The sequence below is a fragment of the Scyliorhinus torazame genome, chromosome 14 (assembly GCF_047496885.1).
Source record: "Scyliorhinus torazame isolate Kashiwa2021f chromosome 14, sScyTor2.1, whole genome shotgun sequence".
In the NCBI taxonomy this organism is placed as follows: Eukaryota; Metazoa; Chordata; class Chondrichthyes; order Carcharhiniformes; family Scyliorhinidae; genus Scyliorhinus; species Scyliorhinus torazame.
In genome coordinates, this window is record NC_092720.1 from 79,491,616 (window position 1) to 79,519,129 (window position 27,514).

Below are 27,514 nucleotides of genomic sequence, written 5' to 3' on the forward strand. Positions count from 1 at the left end.
GGGGCCGGTCCTACAGAAGTGGTGGCGTCTCCTGGACGGGCGACTTCTGCAGGCAACAAGACCACCTCAAGAGGTGGAGGAGCCGGTTGGGGAATTGAGGTGGTCCACAGGTGGCGGGATTCTCCCATTTGGCGGCAGAGTGTCCATGCCATCGGAAACACCATTGTGTTTCACGATGGCACGAACGGGCCGCTGGGATTACTGATTCTGGCCCCTACAGGGGGCCAGCATGATGCTGCAGCGGTTCACGCCACTCCAGCCTCCCATTCCGATGCAAACTGTGCACTATGCCAACCCGCGCATGAGCGGTGGCCTCCCTCAACGTGCCGGCCCCGACGCAACATGGCGTGGGAATTCAGGGGCCGGCGCGCAAGAAAACAGGCCCGGGGAGCGAGAGACCGGCCCGCCGATCGGTGGGCACCGATCACGGGCCAGGCCCCATCGGAGGCACCTCCCTGGGGTCGGAGCACCCCCACAGGCCGCCACCCCCAACCCTGCGCGTAGGGTTGCCGCCGGCTGCGACGGTGTGGACGGCGCCGGCGGGACTCTGCCTTTTTAGAGCAGCCGCTCGGCCCATCTGGGCTGGAGAATCAGCGGCCTGGTCGCGTAGAGCGGCCTGGTCGCGTAGAGCGGCCTGCGACCGGCGCTATGCCAAAAGCAGAGCGAAGAATCGCATGCCAGCGTCGGGGCGGTTGAGGCGATTTTCCGGCCCGGAGCGGGGCTGGGAGAATTCCGCCCAAGGACTTGAAGGTCCCTGGACAGACTGACTTTGTGATTAATTTTTTTTCTTGTATATCTCTTGACCTTTTCACAAGCATACAGGACTTACATGAAGCTTGTTTTGTAAAATGTAATTAAGGGACTTAAGCAGGGAGCGATGTGGCAGCATGGCCACTCTCAGGTGAGAGTCCTTGCGTTCCACGTGACCAGCTCAGGACCAATCATGCGGGTGCGCGCAAACCTTGACTAATGGAGAAAAAGCATGGGGACCCGGGAGCGGCGGCCTGGGCAGTGTGGACCTCAGAACCTAATCTTAAACAAAAACAGAAAATACTGGACAATCCCAACATGTCTGACAACATCTGTGGAGAGAGAACGGAGCTAACATTTCAAGTCTGAATGACTCTTTGTCAAAGCTAGTCTTTGTTGCTGAGTCTGTACATAATTGCCTTAGCCTATTGTTAATAAACCCCCTTTGCTGTTACTGGAAATCTTCAGTGTAGTGTCTCGAGCTACCACACATTCTCTGATGGACTACACTACCTCGAACCATAGCAGTGATCTCTGACAGAGCTGCCCTCCAACAACTGCCTACCCAGCATCAGGATCAGAGAGCCAGGTGTGGAGCTCTGCTGTTTGCTTCAAGGGCACCAGCAGCTGCCATGCAGCTTGTGAGTGGCAACTCCTGCAGTGATCCTACTGTGCAAAATGGGACCTGCAGAGCCAACTGTAGCTTGACCATTGTCTCACCCCCTTGCAGAAATGTTGCTGATATGCTTATTTGTGCAAACTCTTCCACAGTGTTGTTTGGTGCAACATTCAGTACCAATGACGTTGTGCCACAGTTCATTTGGACGGTTAATGCGTGGCAGTTTTTTGAACAGTGGTTAGCCATCAGTCGGTTCATACAGAATTCAGACATGTAATTAGTTTGGCCCAAAACATAACAGGAAAGCTCAAGCTCATAAATAAGTTACTTTTAAGCTAATTATGTATGACAAGGCTCCACAAACAAAGTCAATCTGTTTAAGGATGTTGGTTGAGGGAAGAAAGTTCCCCAGAGAAATCTTTGTCCACCTTCAAATTTTGCCATGTAATCAATCGGTTTTATTTGTTTTAGTCAAATATTTCATTCTGTAGGCGACATCTCCAACCTTGTATCAATCCCTCTGAACTACATCGAAAGGAGTGTTATCTTTTCTCATATAGTGGATTGGCATACATAATAACTTCAGCATTGTTGGAATGCAGGGAAGAAGATGATCAAGAGCAAAATCCAAGATAATTATTTTTTTATTGGCACAGTGCAGAAGGCACTTATTCAAAAATAACAATACATACTAAAACTGTTTAATCTCTCTGTCTCCCATCAAAGTATTAGATCCATCAACAATATCATTACCGATGACATTGTTTCAAGCGGAGTAAGACAGCAGAGCAAAGGGCTGATCCCATGGTCCTCAGAGGGGTGAGATGTTATGCCGCAGGTGGTGGTGGAGCAGTAAAATTGGGCACCATGCCAGGGTTGCTCTTCCTAGCAGTTACCCATTCACCTCTGCCCTGTTCCAACTGGGGTTTTACCCGCAGCAGGGGAGGCCAGTGCCAACTGTCCAGCCTCTACGTTTAACAGGGTGGGCTTGTCACCAGCAACACTGGGGGGGGGGGGGGGGGGGGGTGTCTCCTTTTGCAAGTCCCCTCTGCCCACCCTGGCCCCAGAAAGACCTTGGGTGCAGCTTGAAGAAGTCCGTGTGTATCATAATATGGGGACTGCTGCAGTCCCAGCAGTGGGCAACGCTCACAATGGTGCAGCTGGGACCCGAGAGCTGCCTGTCATTTGATCGGCTGGAAGCTCTAGGTCTTGGAACTTCCTCCTGGTGGAGGCAGAAGGCTTACCTCAAGCCAATTAATGGCCCAACGGTGTTAAGTGGGGGAATGTACCCTGGGGAGAATAGGGAGGCAAGGCGACCCTATCCATCATATAAAATTTAACCCATAATGCAAAATGCCCCATAGGTCAGAAGTCCTTTTCAAAGTCACAGTGCTACTGAAGGAAAAATATATATTTAATTGAACAGATGCTTGTTATAACTTGTAATCCTACTCAATTATCAATGAGTGGCATACCAAGAAGCACTAATTCCAAGGAAATGCACAAAGGCTCCTTTACATTCCTGAGACAAAGCCCTGGCGAACAGAGGTGAACCACCTGTGAAGGGAAAGGACCTGAAAACCTGTGGTAAATTACTGATAGATGAAACATTAACCATCTCAAGTATCCAGACCAGGAATATACATCCTTTGTCCAAACGAAGGAGAAGTAGTAAGCGTTATGTCACATGACCACCGCAAAGTTGACAGAATCTGTAATATTGCCTTGTGAAGCAGAAAGAGGCAGTCTGCCATGTACCATCAACAATGAACAGCAGAACCAGGGTTCTGTCCAGGTTTCAATTGCCTGGCTCACATCTATACTTATTCTATGAGAACATTTGAACTTCTGTACCGGTGCATAATACAACACTAACTCATCTCTATATGCTTCTCCCATAATGGAAGTCAGTGCTACTTGAAAAGTGGATTACCCTACCTCTGCGGACTCAATGAACCGAAATGCTTCTTCTGTACTATGTGACTGTGAAAAAAAAAACTCTCGGAAGGAATACACCATTGCACTATTGATTCTGGAATTTGGACTGGTATGAAACAATGGGCGGGATTTACCACATGTTGATTCTGGCTGGAAATTCCGGTCCCACGCCAGTGCACAGGTTTCCTGGCGACGAGAGGTGCAGTCAATGGGAAATCCCATTGACAATGGCGGGACCAGTATATCCAACTGGCAGGCCTCTGCCACCGAAATACACATGGCGGGGTGGATGGTAACTCCCGCCCAATAATTATTATTTTGTTTGTGGTCTTTGCCCTTTATATTTTTCCCTCCTTCCCTTATCCCTATTTTATGGGTATGATAGCAAAATAGGGGAGGTGTTATGAACCCTCATTCCGCATTTTTGAGTGGATGTCAAATAAACTAACCTTCTGATTTTACCCTATCTAGGGTTGCTGTGGAGTTATTAATAGAGGATTGGAACATTCCAAATATGAATGGGTGGGGAAAATTCACCACTACTACTACAGGGAGAAATCAAAAATTAAAGACACCTTTCTGTCTAAGGACAGGTGGTGAGGGGAGAAATCAGTGCTGTTTTAAATTAAACCCTACCTGTCCGTAACAAAGACATTGGTATAGGTTGAGCTGTACTGTATTTCCCACTTATTCACGCAGGCCCGGACTTCTCAACCTTGCCCCTCCCCTGAGGTGTGGTGATCCTCAGGTTAAATTACCACCCATCAGCTCTCCCCCTCAAAGGGGAAAGCAGCCTATGGTCATCTGGGATTATGGAAACTTTACCTTTTTATTTCCTACAATGTGAAAAATTGCTAAAACGAAGGTACCTATCCCAACAAACTTTCTTCTACATAATAGGCACTTACTTTTAAATACCTAATTGTTAAGATCGTTCGTATTTATATAATGTACAAGGAACACAAAGTAACTATTTCTGGTGAATTAGTCCATTCCTTTGCATTTGATTTCATGCATTACAAGTCTCCATCCTCGGTGCTTGATACTATGCCACTCTTCCAAAAACATGTATCTTAACACACTTAAGATTAATTAGATTGCAATTGCAAGGAAAATAAGCAAGGTTGCACATCTTTATATGACAGTAGACCCAAGAGGCCTCCGAGCCTTCCAGTTGCCTCTGGGGAAATTATTCTCTTGCATTCACCTTCTGTCTTTGGAGTGCACCCTCTGGCCTGCAAACTGCTCAGGCTCAAGCTGTATTACCAGCTTTTCAGGATGCTGCGTTGAAAATGCTCCCAGTGATATTCTGGAAAAACCCTGATGCAAAAAAACAATCAAGGGTCACACCAACCTTGGCAGTGCTGTGAGGAAAATCTGAGGGCTTAAACCAAGCTTGGACCTATTCAGTAGCTGTCAAAAGGCTTGCAACATTTTCTGGGGCCAGGAGGAGCATTTCCGCATTTCTCCTGAAAAGTTTTCTAGTCTCTTTTGAAATTGCCTCCAGCGATGTCTTGGTTTGGTCACGAACCCCTGGTACATAAGGCAGGAGGAGTGTTTGTGATGTATGCTCCTTCCACTTGTGCTTGTAAATTGCAAATGGTGTTTTATGTGATGGATGGCCTTTATCTATGTCTGTATGTAGCCTCCCACCTGTTTTGGACAGGAGGGCTGAGTCGGTTTCAAAACCTGCATGAAAATCACATCAGACATGCCTTGGACATGCAATGGTCAGCCTATACTGTTCTGCCATTTTCAACTAACTTATAAAATAGCTGAAAATCTTTGGCTTTTGCTACAACCATATTTTTAAAATTCATTTGTGTTTTTTTTCAAGTAGGAGGCAATTTAGCGTGGCCAGTCCACATACCCTGCACATCTTTGGGTTGTGGGGGTAAGACCCACGCACACACTGGGAGAGTGTGCAAACTCCACATGGACAGAGACCCGGGGCCGGGATCGAACCTGGGTCCTCAGCATGATGAGGCAGCAGTGCTAACCATTGTGCCGCCATGCCACCTTCCAAACATATTGAACATAAAAACACACAGACACTTCATATCACAAGTGGTTTTATTATGGACAGACAATAAGTCCTCACTTTGAAGTCTGGGTGCATACAGAGTTAATATGACACAGAGTACAGTACTGCCCACACAGTTATGTAAAAATGCACATCACCCAGAGACAGACAGAGGTGTGTAACGATGTAGGATGGAGTCAGCTCCATTCCTGTGCCCTCTACAGTTTATATGTATATAGTTACAAGTCGTAGGTTGTTAATACACTCAAACTACAAAGCCTACTTCTTGGTGTCCGAAGCAGGATTTTTCAAGTTGGCAGCAGTTGGATTGAGAATTGTCTACAAAGTTTCCTGCCCATCAGGAGCATGGATGGGGACAGGCTGCATTGTAAGGAGGTAGACCTGTAAGTGAGCAATGCAGTGAAGGAAGTCCTTATTTTTCTTCAGGAGGGCCATCACTATACAGACCGTTCATTCCACTTCATCATTTGACTGAGAGTCATCTTAGGGAGCTCCTGCCAGCGTTGGTAGCAAAAAACTAACCAGCTGTAAAAGCAAAAAAGTGCAGGCCCACAGATAGAAGCAAGCTTCTACCTAACTGACGGCACCGCACTAGACACTTGCCACAGTAGGGTGACAAGGTCTGAATCCCAAAACTTGGGGGACAAGGGACTGTTGTCTACCAGAACAAGGACCAACCCCACTCCTACCAGGTTGTTGCAGCAGAGAGAACAGTCAGAACCATCATGAGGAGTCACCACCCTCACCCTACACAGACTCCCTCCATTGCATGATAGAGGACTAGTGATAAAGATGCCCAGATGCCAATCAAACCTCCAAGCCAACGGGAGCCAGAACCACCAGAGCCTACACTCTCCCTATAGAACTGTGAATGAGATGTGGAATAGTTATGAGGACTGCATCTCTAACTTCAAAGACTGGAAGAGGAGAGATGGGGTTGCAAGAAGGCTGTTAATGCTAATACTGTAATAACAAAAATGTTAGATCGCATTGAGGTGGTGGGTGTAACAATTCGGTAAATGCAAAAGGCTAGTAATGCAAGACGTTAAGTAAACTAAATCAACTATATGTCCATGGGATAAAATCTTAGGGGGAGATGCAAATTGGATTTTCCGAGATGTGCTACTCATGATTGAGATTGTACTGGCACCTCTGCCCTCGGGATATCACCTCAAAACAGTCCAGAGAGGCAAATGGCTGATAGTAAATGATAACTATATTTATGGTCACGTTCCTGAAAATCATAACTAACTGAGAAATGGGTTTCCCAATGTTAAAGCCAGAGTTGGGTTCGTTCAGACACTTCTTGCCTTGAAATAATGTACCATACATGTGCAGCACTGGGTATTCCCAGTTGGAATAAATTGCAAAATAAAATAAATCACTGAATGTAACAGGTATGCAGGGTTTGATTTTCCCTGCTGTTTGTTTTGTGGAGGTGGACCCCCATTGGCCAGCGGCAAGATTTTCTGATCGCCTCTGATCCCGTCGAGTCCATTTTATCCACCCCGTGCCACTGGGAAACTTGCGGCGGGGATCGCCATTGGTGGGACCAGAAGGCCCCACAAGCGAGAATGGCCAGAAAATTCTGGCCACTCTATAAATTGTGTAGGTAACACTTAAATTATTCAATTGAGCACTGAGTAGTTTAGCTTGTTTCTCACCCACAGTTCAACCTTTTGCCTGCTTCTCCCCCCCCCCCCCCCCCCCCCTCTAGTCTTTCCAACTCGCTCTCTCTCCTTTCCCACTCTGACTCACCCCCATCCTCCTCATCACTTGCCCAGGGCAGTGACTGAACACAACAACTCGAGGCTCTGGCCATCTCCGAGTTCTAGGCCACACCTACTACAGAAAAAGTTAGTTTTCTGTTGAAGAGGAAAGGTATAGGAATGGTGGGACTTTGAGATTTAAGAAACAAGGAGTCCCTAAGGTGAAACTTGCTGGTGAATGTTAGTGCTGGGATATTCTATTGGAAAATTCAACTATTAAAGTGGGGATAAATGGGGTTCCTGGAAGCTGGGTGTACATTGGGTCTTCACCTTGTATTGCTACTCTTATTTATTCTTTCAGGGGATGTGGCCAGCATTTATTGTCCAACCCTAGTTGCCCTCGCGAAGGTAGGGCTGAGCTGCCTTCTTGAATCGCTGCAGTCCATTTGTACAGGATACACCTGTTTCTCAGACATGACAGCACTGATATAAACATAGTGGTCAGGGCTGGTCCCTCATTAGACTGAAGTTATGCAACATGACCACACATCTGGGCAAACGTTATGATCCTTGCGGAGACCAAAAACCTTTTTAAAAGATGACGTTTGGGCTGGCGTCCACGTGAAAGGTGGTGGGGCAATTGTGCAGAGTCAGCCCCCCCCTCTCATCAAAATGCTGTCTCGGGTTTTGATATTACTTATTTTAAAGGAAGACAAGGACCCAGAGCAGTGTGGATTATACCGCCCGATCTCACTGTTGAATGTAGATGCAAAGTTGGCGAAGGTACTGGTGAAGCCGTAAAGGATTGTGTGCTGGGGGTGATGGATGTGGATCAGGCGGGATTTGTGAATGGGCGGCAGCTGTCAGCAAATGTACAGAGGATACTTAATGTAATTATGATGCCCTTGGAGGGCCAAGAAGAAATGGTTGTGGCAATGGACATGGAGAAAGCTTTTGATCGGGTAGAGTGGACATGCTTATTCGAGTGCTGGGGCGGTTTGGGTTTGGACAGGGATTTGTGGACTGGGTTCAGCTGCTGTGTAAGGTGTCTAAGATGAGTGTTTGGACAAAAAGGTAATAAGCAGTACTTCAGGTTGCATTCATTGGGACACGAGGATGCCCGCTCTCCCTGTTGCTCTTTACCCTGGCAATTGTGCCATTGGCAATGGCGCTCAATGGAGTGGAGCGGTATGGGGGGGGGGGGGGGGGGGTGGTCGAGGTCAAGCACCAAGTTTCTTTGTATGTGGATGATCGCTTAATGTACATTTCAGACCTGGTTGGGAGTTTCAGTAGGATCATGAGGATTTTGGGAGGGTTTGGCCACTTTAGGGTACAAGCTTAACATGGGGGAAAAATGAGGCTTCCCAATTCCCAATTAATGCCCGGGGACATGAGAGGAGGTTGGAGGGGCTGCCACTCCGGTTGATAGGGGCATGTTTTCGTTACCTTGGGATACAGGTTGCGTGGAGTTGGGCCCAGCTGCACCCAGGTGCGGTTGGTGAAGGGAATGACGGTGGACTTTAAGAGGGGGGCTGCCATTGTCGCTGGCTGGTCGAGTGCAGATGGTAAAGATGACAGTATTGCTGAAGTTTTTGCTTGTGTTCCAGAACCTCCCGATTTTTGTGCCCAAGTCCGTTTTTAGGAATGTTTTTTTTTTTATAAATGTTTTATTGAAAATTTTTTCCCAAACAACAATTTTTCCCCTCTTACAAAGCAAACGCAACAATAACAATACAGAAATTTTAAACAATACACAAGTAACAAAACCCCTTTATCTTTGACCTAAACTAACCCCCCCCCCCCCTCCCCCCCCCCCCACCCCTCCCCCTGGGTTGCTGCTGCTGGTCATCTGTCTTCCCTCTAACGTTCCCCTAGGTAGTCGAGAAATGGCTGCCACCGCCTGGTGAACCCTTGAGCCGATCCTCTCAGGGCAAACTTTATCTGCTCCAGTTTAATGAACCCCGCCATATCATTTACCCAGGCCTCCAGTCCGGGGGGTTTCGCCTCCTTCCACATAAGTAGGATCCTGCGCCGGGCTACTAGGGACGCAAAGGCCACAACGTCGGCCTCTTTCGCCTCCTGCACTCCCGGCTCTTCCGCAACTCCAAATAGAGCTAACCCCCAGCCTGGTTTGACCCGGGCCTTCACCACCCCCGAAATCACTCCCGTCACTCCCTTCCAATACCCTTCCAGTGCCGGGCATGCCCAAAACATATGTGCGTGGTTTGCCGGGCTCCCGCCACACCTCCCACATTTGTCCTCCACTCCAAAGAACCTGCTCAATCTTGCTCCCGTTATGTGTGCTCTATGTAGCACCTTAAATTGAATCAGGCTAAGCCTGGCGCATGAGGAAGAGGAATTTACCCTGCTTAGGGCATCAGCCCACATACCCTCCTCTATCTCCTCCCCTAGTTCTTCTTCCCACTTTCCTTTTAGTTCGCCCACCGACTCCTCCCCCTCTTCCCTCATCTCTCGGTAAATCTCTGACACCTTGCCCTCTCCGACCCACATCCCTGAAAGCACCCTGTCCTGTATCCCCTGTGTCGGGAGCAATGGAAATTCCCTCACCTGTTGTCTAGTAAATGCCCTCACCTGCATATATCTCAAGAAATTTCCCCGGGGCAACTTATACTTTTCCTCCAATGCTCCCAAGCTCGCAAAAGTCCCATCTATAAATAAATCTCCCACCCTCCTAATTCCCAACTGGAACCAGCTCTGAAATCCTCCATCCATTCTTCCTGGGGCGAACCTATGGTTGTTCCTGGGGACCCCACCAGGGCTCCCCGCACCCCTCTCTGTCGCCTCCACTGTCCCCAGATATTCAATGTTGCCGCCACCACCGGGTTCGTGGTAAACTTTTTAGGTGAGATCGGTAGCGGCGCCGTCACCAGCGCCTCTAAACTCGTGCCTTTACAGGACTTTCTCTCCAGTCTTTCCCACGCCGCTCCCTCACCCTACATCATCCATTTACGTATCATTGCCACATTGGCGGCCCAATAGTAATCGCCCAAGTTCGGTAGTGCCAATCCTCCTCTGTCCCTACTACGCTGAAGGAACCCCCTCCTTACTCTCGGAACTTTCCCTGCCCACACGAAGCTCGTGATGCTCCTGTCTATTTTATTAAAAAAGGTCTTAGTGATTAGTATAGGGAGACATTGAAATACAAATAAGAACCTCGGGAGGACCATCATCTTAATTGCTTGCACCCTGCCCGCCAGCGATAGAGGCTGCATGTCCCACCTCTTGAAGTCCTCCTCCATTTGTTCTACCAACCGTGTCAGATTAAGTCTGTGCAAGGTTCCCCAGCTCCTAGCGATCTGAATCCCCAGGTATCGGAAGTTTCTTTCCACTTTCCTTAGAGGCAAGCCTTCTATCTCTCTACTCTGGTCCCCTGGATGTATCACAAATAATTCACTCTTCCCCATGTTTAGCCTATACCCCGAGAAATCCCCGAACCCCCTCAAAATTCGCATAACCTCTATCATTCCCCCCGCTGGGTCCGACACGTATAACAATAGGTCATCCGCATATAACGAGACTCGGTGTTCTTCTCCCCCTCTAATCACCCCTCTCCATTTCCTGGAGTCTCTCAACGCCATGGCCAGAGGTTCAATTGCCAGACGCCATGGCCAGAGGTTCAATTGCCATGTTTTTAGGAATGTTAATGGGATGATTTTGAGGTATGTGTGGGCAGGGAAGGTTATGTTTTGTGGGTTGTATGCGTGTATTGCTGTTTTGTACTTAATGATATGTATAAAATGGAAGATTTGAATAAAAATAGTTTTTTTTTTAAATAAAGGGAAATTTTCCAGCCACTAACTGAAGGGGTCATGTTTTAAATATTTTACTGCAATAAACAGACTAAAATCAACATAGACTAAACATTACCTAACAGGCAAATAACACAGCAAAGGAAATAAAAGACACTTTCACGTTGACTAATTAACTCAATCAAGTTTCCTCTTTTAACTCCTTTTGCTCTGCACTACATGTCTGGCAGATCCCTACATTTGGGTATCTCCTCAACAACTCTCCTCCCCTGCCCACAACAACTCACATTTTACACGGCAAGGATACTGTTCTGGAGCATTGAACTCTACCATGGGTAGAGATTTCTGATGACCTAGAATTAACATGAGACTCCCCAGCTGCAGCACAATTTTCAGGTGAAATGGGCAATCAGCATGCAGGTTTTGCTCGGAGTTTGAAAAAAATTGTCTTGGTGAATTTTTACAGTTTGGCCATAACTTGAGCACGTGAGCTGCAGAAAACCCAGTGTTTCTGCTGAGTTTTGTTCTGGGGTTCCCACAGCTGCTTTATAAAAAAAAAACTATATCTCTCTCTCTCCTTAGTTACTAGGATCACACGTGCTCTGTCCTTCCTCCTTTCAATGATTTACATGCAAGACTCCACAACTGCTTCTCCAAGTACAATATGTATCCACAATGTAGACAGCTTGCTTGATAGTTGGATGGAGGCTTTTACTGCATGCATTGAACTGTGGTTATTTCATCTGTCATCTCCCTCAGGTAATTCAATTGCATATGAACATTGACTTGACTATTTTGTTGCCATTTGTTACTGTTTGATGTATTTAAATTTGTAGATTGCTGAAAAATAATACCAAAGTATTCTCTCCAGAAGTATTTTGTCAAACAATCTGACCCACAACAGCCTTAACCAGATGGGAGCAGCACTGAAGGATAGAGCTAAGGAGTGACATGATTTTTCACCCTTAAACCTCTTATGTCAGGACTTTGCAATGACAAATGATTCACAAATGTGTTCAAAAACATAGATAAATAGAAGCAACAAGATCACCAGTGGAATACCTGTGTTGACATCTTTGTGAAACAGGTTAGGCTAGAATTGTTAATATGAAGATTCATTTTCTCACTTGGTATTTCTGTTGCGGAGTCTCACCGACTGGGAGCACATTTTGAAAATTCCTTATGGTTGGAAAATCAAGTGAAATGAAAAATGAAAATCGCTTATTGTCACAAGTAGGCTTCAAATGAAGTTACTGTGAAAAGCCCCTAGACGCCACATTCCGGCAGCTGTTCGGGGAGGCTGGTACGGGAATTGAACCGTGCTGCTGGCCTTCTTTGGTCTGCTTTAAAAGCCAGGGATTTAGCCCTGTGCTAAACCAGCCCCCAAAACCAGTCCTCTTTCAAATTGCATTTATCCCCACTTTAATAGTTGAATTTTCCAATAGAATATCCCAGCACTAACATTCACCAGCAAGTTTCACCTTAGGGACTCCTTGTTTCTTAAATCTCAAAGTCCCACCATTCCTATACCTTTCCTCTTCAACAGAAAACTAACTTTTACAGGCATTCTACTTAGTTGTTAATATAAAAATAGTTCACCCTGCTTTTCATAACTGTAACTGCTGCTTCTCTACACAACATTGTCTCTCTCTGTCTCCATGTCTGAAAGGCAGTTGCCCCTCTTTGCGTCAAGGTATGGAAACTGCCACTTGATTTTCAATAATAATCAGTTTTGAGTTTCTTTCTCATGACAAGCAGATCACATGGGCCTGTCTCCAGGCAGAATTAGCATTAGATCTCTATCCAGTACATTCTATTTTACTTTAAATTAAGAGACATTTTAAAACAGAACCGTCTTGTAAAGTAACAGTCGTGGCTATACTGCATAACTCCGAAATGATTCAGGTGAAGGTGCCAAATGCAGAAGACGCAGAATTGCTGTCATTCTAGGTCACTTCTGCAGCAGGTATCCAGGGACCAGTAGTTGTGAGCCACTTCTGAAGGCGATAGCCTCTGTCACCCAGTCATTAACATGATAATTTGTGTGGAATAAAGACAGCACAGGGGACTAATGTAGAAGTATTGAATCACAAATGCTACATGTAAACAGGTCTGGATGTGATCACAAACAAACTGGACATTGTGGGATTGGAATTCCTTTACGTTCAGAAAGATGGCAGTGTGGTAGTATGCCACATTCAAGAAAATGTAGGTGCAGTCCGTGGCACCCTGTCCACTGGGAAAGCTTGCAATGTGGGAAAAGCCTGGTGCTTTTTCCTCCTACATCACGGTCCATTGGGGAAAATGTGCAAGTGTTCTACTGAGAGCTTCAGATGCAACAACACTGAACAGCAAACTGGGAGATTCACTGGTGTTATAGCTTGGCAAAAGCCTCCTTGCGGAAGCAATAGTCTCCTTGCGGAAGCAAAGGTGTCTGATATTGCTCCTTATAAAATTAGAGGAGAACTGCATTCTAAAGATTTCTTGTGGATATTTGCACTGCCCCCCTCCCCCCTCTTTGCCCAATTGCTCCTGATTTCCCGGTCATCTTGGCCTTTCATCCTCCAGCGTAAAAGAAGGCTCATCCGAACATTGATGAGAGGGTGAAACTTAAGGTGGACAAATAGATCTTGATCTGATTCTTCACAGCGGTGTTCATTCTATGGACTTTAAAATTAGGCCCCTGTACTTACTGACTGGTTTGCTGCACCCCTCCCCCAAAGATTTCCAAGATAATTGCAAGTCCCTCCAGGAGTGCTGCAGCAGAAGGTCTGTGCGATTAATTCCCACGCACCAAATAGAACACGTGTCCTTGGGATTTAGGAAACTGCAGTTCAGACCATACACTGGTGTGTAACATTAGCCAACTGGAACCTAGTACACAAAAACTAATCAGTAACGAGGGCTGCAAGGATGGTTCCACTTATTCTGCCTTAGTAACAAAATGGAAAGAGCTAAAACCATGTTGGCTATAACATTCCTTGATAAACATTTTTTTTAAACAACCCACTTCTCAAGAGTAGTAGGTAGCAACAGTTTGAGAAAACAGTTTGAGAAATCCATGCTGTTTGGTCCATGGAGACAAATGTTAAAAGTAAATGGAGTGGCACAGTAACAAAGAACCTTTCCAAATAAGATGCAAATTATTAACACAGGCATAATCTCAGTAATCAAGGTACATGTTAAGGTGCACAACATGAAAGCGATCATTTTTACTGTTTTTTATGTTTGTAATGGAGATCAAAGTACACCACTGGGCCATAAAAGATCCCTTTATTTACAGTGGGGCAACAGGCAGTTCACACAAAAGCAGGTGGGACAGTTACTCAGTTAACTCAAGACTATGCCAAACCAATTCAAAAGCATACAAAGGTGTAGTTTGTATGCCAAACTGTAACTAAAGTCACTGCTCAAATTTGAGGACATCCATTTAAATCTAACCAGATCTTGGCACAGATTTAGAAACAAACCGTAACTTTCCTCGACCACAAACAGCAAAGTTTCCATAACTATGGAGCAAGTCTAAAAGATGTCAACAATCAATTTACATATCAACAATTAAACTTCCCCTCTCAGTTATATACTTCACCTTGTTAAATTCAGTGGAAAGTTGATTTCTTCCAGGGTTAGGGATATAAATAAAGTTTACTGGGAAAGCACTAGTCAGTAATCCAGACATGAATTTTGAAACCTGCACTTACATTTCACGTACCACGACAGAGATCTATGGATAACAATCATCAGCTCTTTGTTGCAGACTTCAATCACATGACCCTGACATAAATTATTGCCGTAAGGGGGCTTAGATTTATTCCTTTCTTGTTTGCGTGGAAACCTCTACTGCCTTAGGCATCTACTTCTGTGTTTTCAGCAACCACATCGCTCTTTAAAACGTTAACAAGTACAATCCACTCATCCAATCGACCATTAGCGTTAGAATCGTTACAATGCTATTCTAAACAAAAAGACAAACAACGCCACTGGACATCTTTTCTAACTTTGAATGCAATGTAATAAATTAGTTATAATGCAAACGGCAATCAATATTTCAGCACTTTCTACCTTTAGCTGATATTATTTAAGTTGACAAGTTATGCTCAAATCAACGGTGGTACAAAAGTAAGTTTTAAACCTACATATTGATTAATTTATTTGAAAACTGTATTCTTACTCGGCCCTGATTTTAAGGATGTTTTGTACAAAGCAGTTGTGTAGTGTTAACAGTGCAAGCGTGCTGGTCAGTCAGACATTCGTAACATCTGAATCATTCAATTCCCCACTCCTTTGTTTCAATTACATACACAAGGCTAAAGGTAAAGAAACTATCACTGAATATGTCTGATTTAAAATGAAACTGAACGCTGTTATTTTCTTATTGTTTTTCAAGACTCTTAACTGTTTACAAAGAAAAACATACCTCACTCTTCAGCTGGAAAGAACATACGTGTGTGAGAGTTCCCTGTTTTCTTCCAGGTAAACATTTAAAGTTAAAATGAGGGTAAATACGCCAAGCATTGACCGTTTACACGAGTGGAAGTTAATAGTGACGGCAGAAATTGTAATGTGCCGCCACAACCTGCTTTCTAATTCAAACACACAATTATCACGTATTCGGGCATGCTACAAAATAAGGACTGGAATTACTGGAATGGGTGTTGCACATGGTGGGGGAGAGGTTGGGGGGGATGGTGGGGCGGATAGTGGAGGGAGAGATTGGGGGATGATGGAGTTGGGGGGATGAGGGAGTGGGAGATTGGGATAATAATAATAATAGTAGTAGTAATAATTTTTATTATTACGTAGAACATTACAGCGCAGTACAGGCCCTTCGGCCCTCGATGCTGCGCCGACCTGTGAAACCACTCTAAAGCCCATCTACATTATTCCCTTATCGTCCAGATATCTATCCAATGACCATTTGAAAAACCTTAGTGTTGGCGAGTCCACTGCTGTTGCAGGCAGGGCATTCCACGCCCTTACTACTATTATTGTCACAAGTAGGCTTACATTAACACTGCAATGAGGTTCCTGTGAAAAGCCCCTTTAATGCCACATTCTGGTGCCTGTTCGGGTACACAGAGGGAGAATTCAGAATGTCCAATTCACCTAACAGCACGTATTTCAGGACTTGAGGGAGGAAACCAGAGCACCCGGAGGGAAACCCACGCAGAAACGGGGTGGTGTTGGGGAGATTGGCGGGTGGGAGATTGGCAGGTGTGGGATTGGGGGTGGTGTTTTGAGTGGGGGATTGGGGGTGGGGTCCTGAGGGGATTTGGGGTGAGGGGTGGGAGAGTGGGGGATTGGGGTGGTAGAGTGGGGAGATTGGGGTAGGAGACTGGGGGGGGATTGGGGTGGGAGACTGGGGGGGGATTGGGGTGGGAGACTGGGGGGGATTGGAGTGGGGGGGATTCGGGTGGGAGAGTGGGGGGGATTCGGGTGGGAGAGTGGGGGGGATTGGGGGAGGCTGGGGGGAATCGGGTATATGGGGGAGTGGGGGAATCAGGTATGGGAGTGGGGGAATCGGATGGATGGAGGGTGGGTAAATGGGGGTGATAGGGGGGATGGTGTTAGATGGGAATGTGGAAATGGGATTGGATGGGAGGTGGGAGAATAGGGTTGGATGGAAGGTGGGGGAATGGGGGTGGACGGGGGAATGGAGTGTGTGGATGGGGAATGGGGTGTATGGAAGTGGGAATGGGGAATGTGGGTGGGTGGGGGAATGGGGATGGATGGGGGAATTGGGGGTGGATGGGGTCAGGATGTGGATGGGGGAAATGGGAGTGTTTGGGGAGATGGGATGGGGGAATGGAGATGGATGGGAGAATAGAAGTGGCTGGGAGTGGATGGAGGGGGTGGCGGAATGGAGGTGGATAGGGCAGTTGAAGGTGGATGGTGGTGAGGTGATGAGGCGGGTGGGGGATTTGGAGGGGATGGTGTGGGGTAATGGGGTGATTGGGGGACAGGATGGATGGTGCAGTGTGGGGTGATGAGGGACAGAAGGGAATTGAGTATGGCAGGTGGGTGGGGGATTGGTTTGAGGGAAGTGGGTGATGGAATTGGGATATGGGAGTGGGTGAGATGAGGGTGATGGGGTGAGGAGAATAGAGGGAGGTGAGGGAGATGGGGTGAGGAGGATTTGGAGAGGGTGTAACGGATTGGCATGGGGAGGTGGGGTTGGGGATATGGGGCGATATGATAGGATGGGGATGGGGGGGTGAAGGGATTTGGCTGGGAGTGAGGTTGGGGTGGCAGGATGGGGTTTGGGGATGATGGAGATTTGGGAGGGTGGGGGAGTGGTGAGATGGCTAGTGGGGGGATGGAGGTGGGTGGGTGTTCGAGGTGAGTGGGAAATTGAGGTGGAAGGTGAGTGTGGGAAAGGGTTGATGGAGATGAGAATTGAGGAGGGAGGGAATGGACAGGGAAGATGGGGAACAGAAAGGCAGAGGGGAGCAGGATGTCGGGGAGAAGGGATGAAAGGGGGAGAGGAGATGGAAGAGGGAATTGGGCGGGTTGGTGAAGAGGTGGAAGGGTGGGAGGGGAGAGGCTGGGAGGGGGATAGAATGTAAGGAGGGGGAGATGGAATGGGTTTGGATGGGGAAAGAAGGAGACTGGAAAGGTGGGAAAAGAGGGCACCTGGATCTGTGGGCCTAGATAATCAGTTTGATATTAACCTAGTTTTTAAACCAGGTTAGTAGTTAGTGTTAAGAGAAATGTCAATTGGGAAATCTAGGCCCATGTTGCAGAAACTGATGATATTGTTGGCCCGCATAAATAGGTACCCATACATTCGCCACCTGATTAAGCCTCTCCTTTTGAGTAAATCAAATGCGGGGTTCAGTCCTACCATTTCCACTCTGTTTCTTTATATCACAAGAGTCTACAAAGTGGTTCTAATTGTGGAATGTAAAATAGGAAGGGGTGCAGAGAAGTTCCCGTTCCAAAACAAACAAAAAGACCTAATAATTAGAAGAGAACTTTAGTATAAATACGCATGAGACTTGTAAAGGTTCATTTTGTCTTCGTGCAGGAAAATGCAAGCGAACATTTTCTCTCTCTCTCTCTTTCTTTGATTGTTAAGTTGAGATAGGAAATCCACCAGAAAAGGAATGAAAGACTTGGACTTTATTACTTCATTATCTAGTATCAGATTATCATAGGTACTACTCTCTCGGTCATTATATTAAAAATCATTCTGAGAATTATACCTGGTATCACACATTTCATTGAAGATATTTAGTACCCAATTATTTTTTTCCAATTAAGGGGCAATTCAGCAATTCACCTCCCTGCACATCTTTTTGGGTTGTGGGGATGAGACCCACGCAGACATGGAGAATCTGAAAACGCCACACGGACAGTGACCCAGGGCCAGGATCGAATCTGGGTCCTTGGTGCCATGAGGTAGTAGCGCTAACCACCATGCTGCTCCAGGTTTCATACAGTTAGAAGGTAAAAACTTCACCCTATGAGTCACCAACTGAACGAAAAACTCTTTTTGTTATAGCGCACACATTCAAGTTTTGTTCAACATGACACAAGGCCCGAAAGAGAAAGTGGCTTTGTTCCACCTCGTTCAGTTTTCTTTGGCTTATCACTGTTAAACCTTCTGAATGAATGCCATGATTTCAGTCTCACCACTCTGGGTTCTAATTGTTCATGGTTGGATAGTTTAAAGTCTTCTCCATTCACTCATCTGCTTTCATTCCATTTCAAATGTTTCCACCAATAAGAGCAAACAAATCCACCTTCCATTTCAAATGTTTCCACCAATAGGAGCAAACAAATCCACCTTCCATTTCAAATGTTTCCACCAATAGGAACAAACAAATGCAGCTTTCGTCATGCCTATTAGCACAACAATGTGGTCTTTTGATTTTTGTATCCACTCCAGAGTTCTTAAGAGTAGAAAACCTGGAACATTATCTATTTAACACAAAATAATAGTTGAAACCAAAGCTTCTTCTGAGGTTATTTGTTCTGCAATCACCTCTTCACTGCTGATAATTAGATACTAAAAATATATTCTAAATTACCACATGGAGGTATGGTTCAGTTCACTTTGAGCTTAACCTTCTTAAAAATATATTTTCTGAAATAAGCAATATTTTGTTTAATGTTTTGTTACCCAAACCTTCCTGTTCAAAATGGTCATCTGGCGCTTTCATTGGTTGCTGGGAAATAAAAGTAGCCTGTGCTGAATTACCTTGCAGCTTCCCTCCCATCACGTCAGGGAGAATCCGACCCTCAGTTAGTGCCTCCCTTTGCTGATGTGAATTCAAATTCTATCACTTGGAGTATGGAAACAGTTTTTAAAAAATTCTTCTGTTGTATTTTGGCCTCTTTCAAGCTCTCCAAATTCTTGGTTCATGCATTTTACACCATTCTCTTGATGCTTCTTGTTGTCCTATGTTTTTGACAATACTTTAACCAGAATAATACAGTACAGGAGAGGCCCTTCGGCCCATTGCGTCTGCACCGATATATGATAAACACCTGACGTGCCTACCTAATCCCATTTTCCAGCACTTGGCCCATAGCCTTGAATGTTATGACATGCCAAGTTATCATCCAGGTACGTTTTACAGGATGCGAGGCAACCCGCCTCTACACCCTCCCAGGCAGTGTGCTCCAGACTGTTACCACCCTCTGGGTAAAACAGCTTTTCCTCAAATCCCCCCTCAACCTCCTGCCTCTCACCTTGAACTTGTGTCCTCGCATAACTGACCCTTCAACTAAGGGGAACAGCTGCTCCCTATCCAACCTGTCCAAACCCCTCGTAATCTTGTACAACTCGATCAGGTCACCCCTCAATCTTCTCTGCTCCAGCTAAAACAACCCAAACCTATCCAACCTCTCTTCATAATGTAAATGTTCCATCCCAGGCAACATCCTGGTGAATTATCTCTGTACCCCTCCAGTGCAATCACTCCCTCCCTATACTATAACTAGTCTTGATGTCATGGTAATCTTTGAGTAACATACCTAGGATTATGAACATAACTCTGCCCATTGATCTGGAATTTACCAGATAAGTGCAATATATGGCACATGCTGTGATTTGCCACCATAATAAGACTACAGGTTCCTGGAAAATTGATTCAATAATAATAATCTTTATTGTCACAAGTAGGCTTACATTAACACTGCAATGAAGTTCCTGTGAAAAGCCCCTAGTCGCCACATTCTGGTGCCTGTTCAGGTACAAGGAGGGAGAATTCAAAATGTCCAAATTACCTAACAGCACGTCTTTCGGGACTTGAGGGAGGAAACCAGAGCATCCGTAGGAAAGCCACGCAGACTCAGGGAGAACGTGCAGACTCCGCACAGACAGTGACCCAAGCCAGGAATCGAACCTGGGACCCTGGCGCTGTAAAGCAACAGTACTAACCACTGTGCTACCGCGCTGCCCATGTGTTTTGAGTTTAATGACGAATCAGAAACTGTGCAGTGGACCCAATAGCTTACCTTGCAGACCTACTACATAGTACTATGAAAAGCTGAGAACTAATGCCAGAACTCAGAATGAGGATTGGCATTACTTAGGGTGGAAGGTATGCTTGTTTAGCTCAGTTGGTTGGACAGCTGCTTCATGATTTTCCACAGGAATCACTGGAGGCAGGAAGGGTCCCAGAGGGTTGGAAAGTGGCTAATGTAATACCCCCGTTTAAGAAGGGAGGGAGGCGGAAGACGGGAAATTATAGGCCGGTTAGCCTGACTTTGGTCATTGGTAAGATTTTAGAGGCCATTATTAAAGATGAGATTGCGGAATACTTGGAAGTGCATGATAAAATAGGACTGAGTCAGCACGGCTTCATCAAGGGGAGGTCATGTCTGACAAATCTGTTAGAGTTCTTTGAGGAAGTAACAAGAAAGTTAGACAAAGGAGAACCAGTGGATGTGATTTATTTAGACCTCCAGAAGGCCTTTGACAAGGTGCCGCACGGAGACTGTTAAATAAGTTAAGAGCCCATGGTGTTAAAGGTAAGATCCTGACATGGATTGAGGATTGGCTGACTGGCAGAAGGCAGAGAGTGGGGATAAAGGGGTCTTTTTCAGGGTGGCAGCTGGTGACTAGTGGTGTACCTCAGGGGTCGGTGCTGTGACCACAACCTTTCACAATATACATTAATGATCTGGAGGAAGGAACTGAAGGCACTGTTGCTAAGTTTGCAGACGATACAAAGATCTGTAGAGGGGTAGGTAGTATTGAGGAAGCAGGCGGGCTGCAGAAGGACTTGGACAAGCTAGGAGAGTGGGCAAAGAAGTGGCAGATGGAATACAATGTGGAAAAGTATGAGGTTATGCACTTCGGAAGGAGAAATGGAGGCATAGACTATTTTCTAAATGGGAAGTGCTTAGGAAATCAGAAGCACAAAAGGACTTGGGAGTCCTTGTTCACCATTCTCTTAAAGTTAACGTGCAGGTTCAGTCGGCAGTTAGGCAGGTAAATGCAATGTTAGCATTCATGTCGAGAGGGCTAGAATACGAGACTAAGGATGTACTTCTGAGGCTATATAAGGCTCTGGTCAGACCCCATTTGGAGTATTGTGAGCAGTTTTGGGCCCCATATCAAACAAAGGATGTGCTGGCCTTGGAAACATCCAGAGGAGGTTCACAAGAATGATGCCTGGAATGAAGAGCTTCTCGTATGAGGAATGGTTGAGGACTCTGGGTCTGTACTTGTTGGAGTTTAGAAGGATGAGGAGGATCTTATTGAAACTTACAGGATACTGCGTGGCCTGGATAGAGTGGACGTGGAGAGGATGTTTCCACTTGTAGGAAAAACTAAAACCAGAGGACACCATCTCAGACTAAAGGGACGATCCTTTAAAACAGAGATGAGGAGGAATTTCTTCAGCCAGAGGGTGGTGAATCTGTGGAACACTTTGCCACGGAGGCCTGTGGAGGCCAAATCACTGAGTGTCTTTAAGACAGAGATAGATAGGTTTTTGATCAATAAGCGGATCAGGGGTTATGGGGAGAAGGCTGTAGAATGGGGATGAGAAAAATATCAACCATGATTGAATGGCGGAGCAGACTCGATGGGCCAAGTGGCCTAATTCTGCTCCTAAGTCTTATGGTCTTATGATCCAAGACGAGGCCAACAGGGTGGGATCAATTCTTGTCCCAGCTGAGGTTATTCATAAAGGCAGCATAAAAGCAAAAGAAAAAGCATACAAAGTGGCAAAGATTAGTGGGAAGCCAAAGGATTGGGAATCATTTAAAAGCGGGCAGAGGACAACTAAAAAAGCAATAAGGGGAGAGAAGATGAAATATGTGTGCAAGTTAGCTAGTAATATAAAAGAAGATAGGAAGAGTTTCTTTCAATATATAAAAGGTAAGAGAGAGGCAAAAATAGACATTGGACCACTGGAAAACGTGGCTGGACAAGTAATAATAGGAAACAAAGAAATGGCAGACAAACTGAATTGTTACTTTGCATCAGTCTTCACAGTGGAAGACACCAATGGGATACCAGAGCTCCAGGAGAACCAGGGGGCAGAGGTGAGTGCAGTGGCCATCACTAAGGAGAAGGTTCTTGGGAAACTGAAAAGTCTGAAGGTGGATAAGTCACCTGGACCGGATGGCCTACAGCACAGGGTCCTAAAAGAGATATCTGAGGAAATTGTGGAGACATTGCTGGTGATCTTTCAGGAATCACGGGAGGCAGGAAGGGTCCCAGAGGACTGGAAAGTTGCTAATGTAACACCGCTGTTTAAGAAGGGAGGGATGCAGAAGATGGGAAATTATAGGCCGGTTAGCCTGACTTCAGTCATTGGTAAGATTTTAGAGTCTGTTATTAAAGATGAGATCGCGAAGTACTTGGAAATGGTAAAATAGGACTGAGTCAGCGTGGCTTTGTCAAAGGGGGGTCATGTCTGACAAATTTGTTAGAGTTCTTTGAGGACGTAACAAGGAAGTTAGACAAAGGAGAACCAGTGGACGGGATTTATTTAGATTTCCAGAAGGCCTTTGACAAGGTGCCGCATAGGAGACTATTAAATAAGTTAAGAGCCGATGGTGTTAAGGGTAAGATCCTGGCATGGATAGAGGATTGGCTGACGCTGAAGGCAGAGAGTGGGAATAAAGGGGTCTTTTTCAGGATGGCAGCCGGTGACTAGTGGTGTGCCTCAGGGGTCTGTGCTGGGACCACAAATTTTCACAATATACATTAATGATCTGGAGGAAGGAACTAAAGGCACTGTTGCTAAGATTGCAGATGATACAAAGATATGTGGAGGAGAAGGTAGTATTGAGGAAGCAAGGGGGCTGCAGAAGGATTTGGACAAGCTAGGAGAGTGGGCAATGAAGTGGCAAATGAAATACAATGTGGAAATGTGTGAGGTTATGCACTTTGGAAGGAGGAATTTAGACATAGACTATTTTCTAAATGGGGAATTGCTTCAGAAATCAGAAGCACAAAGGGACTTGAGAGCCCTTGTTTATGATTCTCTTCAGGTTAACGTGCAGGTTCAGTCGGCAGTTAAGAAGGCAAATGCAATGTTAGCATTCATGTAAAGAGGGCTAGAATACAAGACCAGGGATGTACTTCTGAGACAGTATAAGGCTTTGGTCAGACCCCATTTGGAGTATTGTGAGCAGCTTTGGGCCCCATATCTCAGGAAGGATGTGCTGGCTTTGGAAAGGGTCCAGAGGAGGTTCACGAGAATGATCCCTGGAATGAAGAACTTGTCGTATGAGGAATGGTTGAGGTTTCTGGGTCTGTACTCGTTGGAGTTTAGAAGGATGAGGGGGGATCTTATTGAAATGTACAAGATACTGCGAGGCCTGGATAGAGTGGACATGGTGTTGCTCTTACTAGCCTGAGTTTTGTTAGCTCTAATTATGTCACCTTTGCTCACGAGTCGCCAGGTATCTTTCTGATACCGCCACGTGGTTCAAGCTCTAGTTATGATTAATAAGACAGCACACCGCTTAGTAAGATTAAAATCAATGGTCATTTATTATGTACAGCAATAAATACTTACACAATAATCCTACTTTCTTTTTCACTACCTACCACTACTGGCCAATACTTAACTTTTGGGAATGGCCCACCAGGTCAGGGAAACGAATGGCTTATCGAATTGGGTCTGGCCTGCGGGATTCAGAAGGCTGATACAGGTCGATGGCTAGGAGTCTCTATCGGGTAGCGATCGCTGGAGTCAAACTTATGGTTGCTGGTCGATGGTTCTTGCGAAGGTTGCGAGCAGGAGAAGAAGGGAGAGAAGGGTCAATCTGAACTTGGCCCCTATTTTTATAGGGCCCAGCGGCTTCCCGCCTTTCGGGGCGGACCTTGACCCTGAGTCCCAAGTGATTGGACTTGTTCCCAATCACTGGGTTCGATATGCTCCAATAATGGGGTGATTCCTTGATTGGGGGGTGGTCGTTCACCTGTCTTTGTCTCAGCCACTGCTGGCGCCGAGAGGTCTGGCCCGGCATTCAATTGCTAATATGTTGCAATTGTTCCCGGGGATAGCCGATTAGACTGCAGATGTCTGGGTTGATGTGCTGCTAATGGTCGCAGGTATCGATCTGGGCCGACTTCCCCAGAGCCGAATACGCTATTCTGTCTGCAGCTGTCCGTTTGTGCCCTGTTGGGTGCTTTTCCCATCAGCCTTTTCGGTTAGCCATTTTATATCGGGTTTTGGCCAAATTAATCTGGAATCAGCCATTTTAGGTGGCTACAATGGAGAGGATGTTTCCGCTTGTAGGACAAACTAGAACCAGAGGACACCATCTCTGACTAAAGGGACTATCCTTCTAAACAGAGATGAGGAGGAATTTCTTCAGCCAGTGGGTGGTGAATCTGTGGAATTCTCTGCCGCAGAAGGCTGTGGAGGCCAAATCACTGAGTGTCTTTACGACAGAGATAGATAGGTTCTTGATTAATAAGGTGATCAGGGGTTATGGGGAGAAGGCAGGAGAATGGGGATGAGAAAATATCAGCCATGATTGAATGGCGGAACAAACTCGATGGGCCGAGTGGCCTAATTCTGCTCCTTTGTCTTATGGCCCACTTTCTTTATCTTGCTTGAGGTGTGGTGATCCTCAGGTTAAATCATCATCAGCCAGCTCTCCCCCTCAAAGAGGAAAGCAGCCTGTGGTCATCTGGGACTATGGCGACTTAACCTTTTTACAGTTGTATGAAGCTCTGGTAGACCATGTCTCGATTACAGCATTAATTACTGGAAATCATACCTCCAGCTTTTGACAAAATGCCATAGGATTCTTATGGAGGACAGGTTGCGGAGACAAAGGTTGTATTTCTTCGAATATCAACAGTTCAGGGGTGAACTAATTGAAATGTCTTTGATGAGTAAAGACTTTGGTACGGTAGAGAGAAGCTATTTCTTCTGGTGGTGCAGGACAAAGGAGTATAACCTTAAAATTAAAACTAGGCTATTCAGGAGTAATTTGCACAAAGGGTTAGATTTTACCCAGGGCTGGGACCCCCCCCCAATCCCCCTATCCCCCACCCCCGGCATAAATCCAGGAACGAGCCCATCCCCTCTTGGGTGGTTTGCAGCCATTTAACGATTATTCGGCCATTAATTGGCTTGAGCCGGGTCTCTCACTCCCATCTGGGAAGAAGGCCCTCCTGTGAGCTGCCAGCCAATCACACAGTCAGCAGCTCTCTTGTCCCAGCGGTGCCACCGGGAGCGGCGGGTGAGAGTAAATCAGGGCCAGACTGGGGCCATACTGGCAGACACTGTGAGGGGAAAGGGGAGCCTGGGTGAACAAGGAAGGGGAAGGGAAACATGGGGTGGAATACCTTTTTGCCCAAAAGCAAGACACCCTCAATTTCCCCAGCCACCAGTCTGCGAGGTTTCACTTGGCAGGCTGGACACTTACCGCCAGCCTCCTCTGCTCTAAATTAAATAACAGCAGTGGGAGGAGCTCCTGACTTAAGGGCTGCAATTGGCTGTGGGTGAGCAGGCCAACCAACACTTCCCCTGCCTCTGATAAAATTGCTATGGGAATAGCCAGGTGGAAGGTACAGTGCCCCATGTCATGTTGCTCAATTTTATGCCCCCTTGTAAGATTTTGATAATTATACTAATTTTTAGGGTATGTTGTTGGTCTGTAACATCTATGTATTTTATTCCTTAATTGCTTGTTTAATGATTTAGTCTGAAGAACTTCTGTTGGACAATGGACAGTCAAGGCAGCTGTTGGTTGAGAGAAAGAACATTTAATTGTTTTATGACTTAAGTTGCTGAAGAGTCATATTGAAAATGAAAATCGCTTATTGTCACAAGTAGGCTTCAAATGAAGGTACTGTGAAAAGCCCCTAGTCGCCACATTCCGGCGCCTGTTCGGGGAGGCTGGTACGGGAATTGAACCTTGCTGCTGGCCTGCCTTGGCCTGCTTTAAAAGCCAGCTCTTTAGCCCTGTGCTAAACCAGCCCCTCAGCTGTATTTGAAGAAATGGCGAAAAGTAGTTTGTTCTTAGAATGATATATTGTGTTTAAACAAACAATGCATTGCTTTAATTGATCTGTACCAGAACATAGAACATACAGTGCAGAAGGAGGCCATTCGGCCCATCGAGTCTGCACCGAACCACTCAAGCCCTCACTTCCACCCTATCCCCATACCCCAATAACCTCTCCTAACCTTTTTGGACACTAAGGGCAATTTAGCATGGCCAATCCACCTAACCTGCACGTCTTTGGACTGTGGGAGGAAACCAGAGCACCCGGAGGAAACCCACGCAGACACGGGGAGAACATGCAGACTCTGCACAGACTACTTTTTCATATTCCAAAAGGAAGTATTTTTACCATTTATTCATAATGGTTGTCATGATATTCAGGTAAACATCATAGCACATACATACTGATGGACAGATCAATGGACCAATCAACACACACACAACACCACAGCCAATCACAGGCAAGAGCATACACAGTACAAAACAGGGAACACAACACTTCCTGGGCATTCCAGCAGGAGACCGCTCAGGACACAGAGCTCATAGCAAGCCACTCAGACATCCACCATGTGCTGAATGCCACTACAAGATCGTATTAGGAATAGGTCCACAGATTCTAGGGTTATGATCGAACCTCAGTAACCTGTTTACCACTGTAAATAAATGTTAGCAATAAAACTGAGTTGTACCATTCGCAAACGTGTTGGTTCGTCTGTGTAGCAGATTACCCAACACATCATAGTACCAGGAGTAACTGTGAGACCTACCTACGGATCCTCCGGAATCTGCCATCCTGCGCCATGGACACCGTCAGCACACCGCAGCCGCTACAAGTCGCTGGAAACCTTGGCGTTAATTGGAAGCTGTTCAAACAGCGCTTCCAGCTCTTCCTGGAAGCCAACGAAAAGGAGAGCGCTTCGGACACCAGAAAGATCGCCATCCTTCTCTCCACGGCAGGTCAACACGCCATCCATGTCTACAACTCCCTGGTGTTCGCGGAAGGTGAGGACAAGACCAAGTACAAGACGGTCCTTCTCAAACTCGGCCAACACTTCAACGTCGAGGTCAACGAGAGTTTCGAGAGGTATCTCTTCCAGCAGCGCCTGCAGGGTAAGGATGAGCCCTTTCAATCCTTCCTTACGCATCTCCGTATCCTCGCGCAGTCCTGCGGTTACGACACCACCTCCGATTCCACGATTCGGGACCAGATCGTTTTTGGGGTCACCTCGGGCACCCTACGCCAGCA

General features: G+C 46.1%; 1 protein-coding gene and 1 long non-coding RNA gene across 2 annotated transcripts in view; one reads left to right on the forward strand and one right to left on the reverse strand.

Moving 5' to 3' along the window:
* plch1 (phospholipase C, eta 1) overlaps nucleotides 1-15,423 on the reverse strand; it is a 251,627-nt gene extending 236,204 nt beyond the window's left edge. The window contains exon 1 of the mRNA XM_072474403.1: nucleotides 15,248-15,423. The gene's annotated coding sequence lies outside the window, so the exon portion shown is untranslated. The remainder of the gene's footprint in view (nucleotides 1-15,247) is intronic.
* Nucleotides 14,665-27,514, forward strand: part of LOC140389835 (uncharacterized) — a 33,206-nt gene continuing 20,356 nt past the window's right edge. Inside the window, exons 1-2 of the long non-coding RNA XR_011934490.1 lie at nucleotides 14,665-14,949; nucleotides 15,218-15,303. This is a non-coding gene — a long non-coding RNA (uncharacterized lncRNA). The remainder of the gene's footprint in view (nucleotides 14,950-15,217; nucleotides 15,304-27,514) is intronic.